At 42.0% G+C, this 9,668-nt stretch overlaps 1 protein-coding gene across 5 annotated transcripts in view; it reads right to left on the bottom strand.

The window, feature by feature from the left end:
* Window positions 1-8,025: 8,025 nt before the first annotated feature.
* ZEB2 (zinc finger E-box binding homeobox 2) overlaps window positions 8,026-9,668 on the bottom strand; it is a 134,681-nt gene continuing 133,038 nt past the window's right edge. For all 5 annotated transcript variants that reach the window (XM_058715373.1, XM_058715374.1, XM_058715376.1 and 2 more), the window contains one exon: window positions 8,026-9,668. This exon is cut by the window's right edge. The gene's annotated coding sequence lies outside the window, so the exon portion shown is untranslated.

The raw sequence follows: 9,668 nt of genomic DNA, 5'->3' as shown, positions 1-9,668 counted from the left end.
TGGTGGGCGGGCAGGAGATATGGCCACATCCATTTTGGATACGTCCAATTTGAGGTGCCTTTGAGGCCACCTGAATGCCCAGTATTCATTTGGATGTGCAGGAGGGAAGTCTTTCTGGGGAGAAGGAATTTTTGGTCTTTGCTATATAGGTAGGAAATGAAGCTGTCTGTGGTGAAAAAGTCACTGAAGTACAGTGATCAGAATGAGGAGAACGGAGAGCCCCGGAGGGCCCCTGGAAACACTGCCATTGAAGGATTGAGTGAAGAAAGCAGAGCCTGGTTAGTGGGTAGGAAGAAAACCAAGAAGACTGTGGTTAGGGATTTAAAGAAGGACTTTTAAAGAGGAAGTCATCAATGGAGTTAAAAGCTGCCTCTTCTGTGTGTAAAGATGTGCTATGATTTTCAAAACAAATTAAATACATTAGGTGGGACTATTATTGCTAGGAACATGCAGCAACTGACTAATGGCATATAAAAAATACCACAAAGCTTAGAGAAAAGCAAATTAAACTAGGCTTTTAAGATGATATACCATCTTCTAGGGGAAAAAAATGTAAAGGATGGCAGGCCGGCCTTCTGTGAGGAAGGCACAGAGCTGGGTTCATTTTTCGTAGTAAAGAGAGGAGAGGCTTGGGGGTGGACTGTTCCGTGACATTCTTACCCGAGCTTCTGTGGCCCACTCATGGGTGGCTGAGTAGCAATCAATGAGGAGTAACGGAGCAAAACAGAGCTCACGGGCGCATCTGAGAACCATCCCAGAGCCCAGTCTCGATGATTCCCAGCTTTAGGCCACTGGCGACCAGGGCAATAAGTCAACATTATCACAAGACGCACCAGTTGACTCACTCCTGTCTTGGGCTCGCTTGCTGCCTCACCCACATTACTCCTGATACCCTTCCCAAATCTCAGTGATATAAATACCCCGTGGGAATTACCAGTCAGTTGCATGGGAGGCTTGGAGATAAAAAAAGGTTCAGATCACACAGCAGGAAGGAATCAGAGGAGAGGCCACATTTTACTAATTTCTCTTACTGAACTCAGGCCGCAAAAAAGCCAATAAACATCTGCTTGGACTCCTCCCTCCCTAATTTCAAAATGTTACTGTATTTTTCTCTGACATTCCCTACCTGAAGCAAGGTTTTGGTTCCCACACAACACCCTTTTCCTCTGCTTTCTGGTTCTTCCATTATCTTGGCCTGCCCTCTGACACTGTTTCCCAATTTATGTTTTCCTTTCTCATTTCCCTCTTCTTAGCACTGACACGAGCCACAGACCTATAACCATAATGTCTGACTCACTTGCTGCTTCTCCTGTTAATGGACACCATGTGGAACAGGAGGCAGGAAAATAACTCTTTACAGGAAATCAGACAATAATGCTTGCACTTTAGTGCCCTTTGAAACAGGAATTTAATTATCCTAATTAAAAAGATTACCTTATAGAAGACATTTGGGAAAAAGCACAGGCCGTTTGTCTTTTTCCTGATGACAGGCATCTCGAAACCAAAAGGGATATTCCTGCCGATATTCGTTGTATCTGGTAAAGCTCGGGCACCAAGAGAATGCTTAGACCAAAATTTGATGTTGATTTTTAGACCAACCCAGAGACGGAATACGGACACCCTGACCGTGGCTGCCTCAGGCATGTATCAGTTCCTGGGGCTCCCGCAACAAAGTACCACCAGCTGGGTGTCTTAAAGCAGCAGAAATTTCTTCTCTCACAGTTCTGGAGGCTGGACGTCCCAAATCAAGGTGTTGCCGTGGCTGCTCCCTTCTGAGGGATCTGCTCCGTTTCTCTCTCCCAGCTTTCAGCGACGGCCGGCATCCTTGGCGTTCTTTGCCTTGTAGCTGCGTGCCTCCAATCTCTGACTTTGTTTTCACCTGGCGTGGTGTCTGTGTCCAAATTTCCCTCTTATAGGGACGCCATCCCTATCGCAGGAGGGCCCATCCTTGGTGACATCTGCAAATACCCTATTTCCAAATCAGGTCACGATCCTAGGGGCTAGGGGTTAGGACTACCACATCCCTTTTGGGGGACACAATTCAGCCCAAGCAGGGGGCGGCTAGGAGCAGGTCCCACCTACCCTTCTGTCAAGGGCCCATGAGGTCCTGGTTTCCTGGGTTAGCACCTAAAGTCTAGACCTTCACTTGTCTTCTTCCAGTAAGAGTGAACTTTGCTGCGCCCCACTTTCTCAGGGCTCAACTCTCAGCTATGCATTGCCACACTCATCTGAAGGAAGGTGATAACAGAAAAATATCACCTCTCGCAGGTATCTGCATTTACAGATGACTTTCTGGAGACAGTACCTTCACCTCAAGTGCTGGTGGGGATATGGCAGTGGGTTAGATTTTCTTTTTTAGTAGACAGGTCTTTCTGTGACCCTCGGGTCATTGCCACGCCTCCGTCTGTGAGAAGCACGGGCCCTGTCTGTCTGTTACTCTATTAAGGGAAAGTTATTGCCACAGACGATTTGATCTATCTTTGAATTGCTTGCATTTAAGCATCCCGTGATTGTACGTGTGCCAGGGGAGATGTGCTCCCCACAAGGAAGTCCATCAAGGGAAAGAATTTTATTTCAGAAAATGCCAGCCTGGGGAATCAGTCCTGAGGAACAAGCCCATGCTAAACCGTGGATGATTTTCAAAGAACCAACAGGAGAGAGGGAGAGAATTCGGTTGCTAGGAAAATAGAATAAAATAAACATGAGCTCCCTCCCCCCAACCTCGTTCTCCATCTTGAGGTGAGCTGTGCCTCCCAGTCTTGCTGTGGAATGTCTGTCCCTCCCATCGCCGTGGCGACAGACTCACGGTGATGCCCGCATATCTGTCTCACAGGTGTGGGACCCGCTAGTTGCCAGTTTAGTGAGACTTTGGAGGAATCTCCCACCGTGGTTGTAAAAAGAAACGGAGAGAGATAATAGTTCACTGGCACCAATAATCTACTTCCCAACCAGCTGAACGTTTAAATAATAGTCTCGGCACTCGCCCTGCTACACCCCCTCCCCCGCTCCGCCACTGTCAGATTCTCTTCCCTTCTCCACAACTGGGAACTCTAGGGAGCAGATTGTTTTGGCTGGAATTAGCCGGGCACAGATGGTACCACCTGCTGCATGTTCCTTACTTCTTATTGGCTTCTCTCTCGGCTCTGCGAGTTTCTGTATTTTTTAGAAGTTCAGGAGAAGGGGAGATGGCTGGGGCCCTTGCTCGCGCCTGATTCTAGCACAGCTGTTGCGAGCAAGCGGGCAGCTGTGGGGACCTTGCCGGGACCCGTCCCCGGGAAGGCGCTGCCCGGGTAACGTGCCACCGTGGCGGCCTGTGCGCTGCATCCAGTGCTTTCGTCTCCAAGATACAAACTTTCTTCGGCCCAAACAGTTTCTGTTTTCCAGGCTGACGGATCTGTCTGTGACCAGACACAAGGCAGGTGGTCTTGAGGGAGTCTGAGAAATGAGATCTCTCTCATTCTGAAGTCAGAGGGACGTAGAATGTCACTGTGCATTTCACAAGGGAAGGAATTATATGTAAAAAGGCCACGAACAGGTTGCTAAGCGCATTTCGAGTCACTGGGAGTAATAACCCGTGAGTCTTCTGACTCCCACAGGGTAAAACCTCGTGGATTAATAAACTCGGTTTTCTCACCTATGAAAACATGACACTCCACCAAAAGACCTAAAAAGCCTCATTCCTTAAAATTCTCTGCATTTTATCAGTAAAGTTGTTCCTGAGTGCTTATTCACAAGAGATCACATTCTAAACCATTCACATGGCCCGGGACATGTTTTCTCTGCCTGACTTCATCTTCCTCCTTTCTGCCTTTTCTGCTATGCTTTCTTACACTAGCCTTCTGATTCTCAAAAAGCCAAACCTGTTCCTCCCCCAGGCCTGTACAGCTGCTGGTCCTTTTTCCTGGAACACTCTCACTCTAGATCTTCCCATGGCTCACGTCTTATCCTTCAAGCTCCTCTCAAACACCACTGCTTCAGAGAGACTTTTCCTAACACTCCCCGCCTTGCCCCCTAGGTTGCCGGCTCTCCAATTCCATGTCATTCACTATTATATCATTATATCATCTTTCATTTTCAACATTTCCTTTCTTTTGTTTTCTACCTCCTCCCCTAACATGTGGATCCCTTAAAGTGGGGCTGTTGTTTGTTCACCACTATATTCCTAGGACATAGAACAGTGCTTCTCACATAGCCTCACTCGACAACAGGTGTATTATTGAGGGAATGGCACTAGTTTGTGTTGAAATAGAAAAAACATCATGGTGTAGAAGAAGGCATGCTTGGGACTTTCATGTCCGTACATTCCCTACAGGACCTGGAACTCTGTATTCTGCTTCTTTGTGTGTATCTATCTCCCACAGAGTATAAGAAACCTGAGGCCAGTAGTCCTATCCTGTTCATCTTCGTATGTCTTATACTACCTAGCATTCTGCTTTGCACGTGGTAGGCACGCAGCTATCAATGTCGTCACTGTAATATATTAGTATTGCTCTTAGGACCACTAAATGTAATAGAATTGAAGAATCATAGAAGTGTTAGAAGCGTCAATGGAACCAATAAAAGCATCTATGGAATCCTGGCTTCTAGTCTCAGCTCTGCTGAGGAGCTATGGGATGATTTGGGCTTGTATTCTCTCTGAGTCCCAGAATTGTAAGAACCAAGGCTTCAGAGGCACCTGGGTGGCTCAGTCGGTTAAGCCTCTGCTTCTTAATTTTGGCTCAGGTCGTGATCTCAGGGTTCTAGTGAGATAGAGCCCCATCTGCACCGAGTGCAGAGCCTGCTTGGGATTCTCTCTCTCCCTTTGCCCCTCAGCCACTTGTACATGTGTGCGCACACACAAACACACTCTCTCTCTCTCTCTCAAAATAAATAAACATTAAAAGAAAAAAAGAGCCAAGGCTTCAGATGAGCGCATATCTACGATTCTTCCGTGCTCTTCATTTCTTTCATCTATTTCAGTTTCTTCCGATTTTCCCGTTGCCGATGTATGAGTCTCCTATTGCTCCTGTTACTCTGCTGGAAACTAGTTGGAGAGGCTCGATGGAGCACAAATCCTCAATGGACATAAGCACTGTCAAAAGTCTTGGACAAAACTAGCGCGTAATAAGAACAGCAGTTAGCGATTTTGAAAGAGCATCCGTCAAAATTGAGAATGTCACTGGCTCTCAGCCAACAGAGATGCTAGTCCTGGAGTGGTTAACAGCCCTCACGTGATGATGTGATCAGAGTAATACAGAGTATTACAGAGTATACACAGTAATACAGAGTAATACTGTCCAAAGTAGGTTATTTTCATTCCATCCATGCATGAAGAGTTCTTGTGGACCAGAATGGACGTCTTGCAGGAAGTAGGGAAACTAGCTCATTTCTTTTGATGCTCCCATAACCGTTGGAAGTAGGGTTTCACTGTGATACGTTGAAGAGACCGCTCTCAGGAGGCTAGGGTTTTGACAGTCTATGCTTAACTGCTTTCTAGATCATCCAGGAATAGAAACAAATAACCAGCGTGGTCTCAAGGATGTGGAGACTTCAGTTTCCTCATCTACAAGATATGAGTGGTGGATTAGCTGCTTTTATTTTTCTGAGTGTTACAAACATAAAGATTCTTTTCCCACCCGATTCATAGGAGAGCTTTATTAAAGAACAAAAACAAGATTTTTTGACGCTTTTAATGCAGACACAGAGTGTGTTATAATTTGGTCAGGCCGTCAAGGAGTTTATAACATATTTTATAGGGTGATTTCTAGGTGAGGGCATCTGACTCAAGGGGTCATGAAAGTTCCTGGAAAACTGTTTGTATGAAATCATTATTCTTTTTTTTAAGTTCATTTATTTATTTTGAGAGAGAGAGAGCGAGTGAGCAGGGGAGGGGCAGAGAAAGAGGGAGAGAGAGAATCCCAAGCAGGCTCCACACTGTCATCGCAGAGCTCAATTTCATGAGAATCGTAAGATCCTGACCTGAGCCGAAACCAAGAATCAGATGCTCAACTGATGGAACCACCCAGGTGCCCTGTGTCCGAATCATTATTCTAATTTCCATTTTAAAAACCAAGGTAGTACATAATGAGATGTTATTGCGGTCAGAACTCTGTTCGATCAGATTTTTAAAAATGTTCCATCACCATTTATTTTAAAGGGAATGAGATGTTCCTTGTCATGGAATTATCTTTGATAATATAAAAACACTTGATGTTGTGGAAAAGGAAAAAAAAGTGTTTACTCCGATGTTAGGCTGATTATTCTAAGACCTACTTTCTCCAGAAATGGCACTTGAAGCGTTAAAATAAGTTCGGCAGGGTGGCTTGTACTTCTCTTTTTCCCCCCTTACTTAGAGTAATCTTCAACCGGAAACGTATGAGCTCACACTTTCTAAGTACGTTCAATAATCAAGTGGTGACCTCCACAGAATGTTGCAGGACTGCAGGAAGTGGTTGAGGGTTATTCAATAGTTGGTGTTCTCCCTTCATGTCTGCACCAATCCTGGGCTGCACTGCAGAATTGGGAAATACTGTTTGTGTTGGAAGCGGCATCTTTCAGAAGAGATGTAAAAACCAAGGTCTAGATTGCTTGTGGTCACGGAATACACATAATGTTTTCTCAGAGTGTAGAGATGTTCTTGAATTTCCTTTCTAAATTTATATGCCTTTATTCATCTGTATTTTTTTCAAGTAATTTGAAGCCCATATTCCTCTTTTCCTATACAAAACTAGACCGAAGTATAAATGTACTTCTTCGCCCTATAGTAAGACGGTTTTAGGAAAGGATAAGAGTGATTCTCCTTTAAGGAAAGGTTATACACTAAAATCTAAGTTTCTTATAAAAAGAGTAAAGATAAGCTAATATTTTCTCTCTTTTATTTTTGGCATATGTTATAAGTTACATAGAGTTTTTTGTGATGTTGTCTTTAGAGACTTTTATTTTTCCAGTATCAACATTTTAAGTGTTTTCCATTTGTGTAAGATAACAACATATAAAATCTCAACAACACTCCATTTTAACTCCTTTCATCTCTTGGGTATTATTGTTGTTTTCTAACACTAAATATTCAATGTATACATACAAAATTTGCAAAACCTATGCACTCTCTCTCTCATCCTTCCATTTCTCTCTCTCTCTCTCTCTCTCTCTCTCTCATCCTTCCATTTGACTGCTCTGAAAGTGGTCAGAACAGGATCATAATGCACAAATCTTTCTTTGAACATTTCCTTATGTTAGATCAATTCCTTCTGAGTTCTGGGCTTGCCAATGCTAAATTTCCTGCCAGGGCGGTAGTCTATTTTTAACATTTTGGGGGCTTATTCTTCGTTCCAAATCTAACAGGCATATTCTGTGAAGTGAAAGAGAGAAAGCTGATGGGCGCACTTAGAAATCAGGACCATCAGGATTTGCAATTTCTGTAGAATCAAAGATATGAATGAGAAAGACCAATTAGAATACTTAAAAGATCATTTGTCACTGCTTTAATCTTCATGTATTTTTTACTCATCATTTTCTTTGACTAAAATTATTAGAATCTTTGTCATATTCATCTCAAGGCCAAATGGGAACGGCCATGCTCATTTTATATTTTCGATATTTTGGAGCCTTTTAACATGTCATACTAGATTATAGGTGGTAGGCGACTGTTTTAATAGAGCAAGTTTGGGGTTGTAGCACATTCGTGTCATCTCAGTGTTGCTTCTCTGATTCCAGATTTCATGTACAAATGAAGACTGAGGGATTTATTTCTGTAATTTAATAGCATTTGTTTAATTCAGAGATTAATAGATCATCTTCAACCCTGAAACAGAGGCCCTCTGAAACATCAGACCCAAAAAATTGGACACGGCCTATTAGCCCAAAAGAACAGGTTGCCAATTATCTCCATGTTTATTTCAATATTTAGCTCTAAAGGAAGCAATCATTCCTTTATACTTCTTTAAATTTAGTATTGACATTTTTTATTTTGGGAAAGGAGGTCTTGTTGTTTTTTTTTTTTTTTTTTTTTTAACATGGATACAGGAAAAGAAAACTCTCCAATAAAAATATTGTCTAAAAAGTTTGTTTTGTCTGCATGATTTACTAAATATGTACAATTTCAATTCACAGCGAAGGTAACAAAGATTTAAACAGCCAACATCACAAATGTCTCAAGTTCTAAAAAAAAATCACTGTGCACAGTTTAACAATTTAATTGAATAAAAACCAAAGCTAAGCCTTCAGTCTGAATCTTTTTTATGATGGGCACAAGCCATGTATTTTCTTCATCTTTGTTACACGATGCATATTTCAGTGACTAAACGCCCCTTCCCATTTTAGTATATTAGGTTATGTCAGTACATACTTAAGAGAGGCATAAGCTGCCTCTTGGTACACCTATATGATTCGTGATGTGTTCACATATATGTCATAATATTTATTAATATATAAAATGATCAGATGAGTCACCTGTGATTTTTTTTTATGTCTTCAAATGTAGGAATGTTTTGTTGTATGCATAAAATTTTTTAAATTTATGGGAGTGCTATTTGAAGTGATAATAATTTAAACAGTATCCCCTTGATGTAAAATGCCTAGGAAGAACTATTCTGCACTTAAACTACAGAGATTTCACATTTCTACCCAATTGAGGTTTGTAAAGTTCGCTACTCTATGACTCTGAAGGTTGTGGTCATTCCGATATCATGATCCAGCGGATGAATCAATTAATCATTAGAAACAAATGTTGTTGAATACAGAATAGTTGAGTTACAGTTAAGGAGGGAGCCATAACTTTGGCTAACCCTATAAAATCTATAATAAGGTTGTTTTCACATATATTTTTTTCCCACATAAATTCTTTGGTGTTTCCCCCCCCCCCTTTTTTTAGAGCTGTGATTGATGAAAATGCAATGTGAGATTCAAATAATTGCACCGAGCATGTTTATTTGAATAATTGCCCCATTGCACAATCAAATAAATCTGTGGAGTGTGTTTGTTTGAATGTTTTTACATGTACATGGGATCACATACTCAAATAAATGCAGCTGTGTTTATTACAATGTGTGGGGCTCCAGATAGACACACACTTGTTTGTGTGTCTATCCAGGGCCCTACAGCCCCTGAATGGCCCTCACACATCTTGGACAGAAGCGTGGTTAACAATTTTTCAGTTCAAATGCATGTATTTGCATGTACGTTTGTATTATTGGGCAATTTCCTCAAATCCGTTACTCAGATTGCTTTCGTTAAGGCTTATATCCTTAGAAAGATAGAAAATAACACTTTTGGGGGGGGGAGGGAAGCTATCTGATGGCGAAAAGTATCTAATAAATTTATTCATATTTATTCAGATATTCCATTCTTTTTTCCTTCCTCCAACCCCACCCACTCTAACCCCAGTCCAATTCACGCTAAAGAAGATGTATGTTTTGTTTAGTTCTTGCTGAGAAATCCTGATACTCATCTCTTTTCCCCATTATTTCAGGCCTAGGCCTACGGTGTCATGTGAAAAAAAAGATTGCACAGATCTGCCAGAATACAAAAGGCTTTTGGAGAAAATGGACGGGGATGTTCAATTGTTCCAACATTTCATCACCCTCCCTTACCCCCAGTCTAGAAAAAAAAGGGTTAGACTTCAAACTAAGAGTGTGGGAAGAGCAGCTATTTGATAAGGGAAAAGAGAAGAATACATCTGATGTTACTAAAAT

The sequence above is a fragment of the Neofelis nebulosa genome, chromosome 2, assembly GCF_028018385.1.
Source record: "Neofelis nebulosa isolate mNeoNeb1 chromosome 2, mNeoNeb1.pri, whole genome shotgun sequence".
NCBI lineage: Eukaryota > Metazoa > Chordata > Mammalia > Carnivora > Felidae > Neofelis > Neofelis nebulosa.
This window is presented reverse-complemented; position numbering and strand designations above follow the sequence as displayed.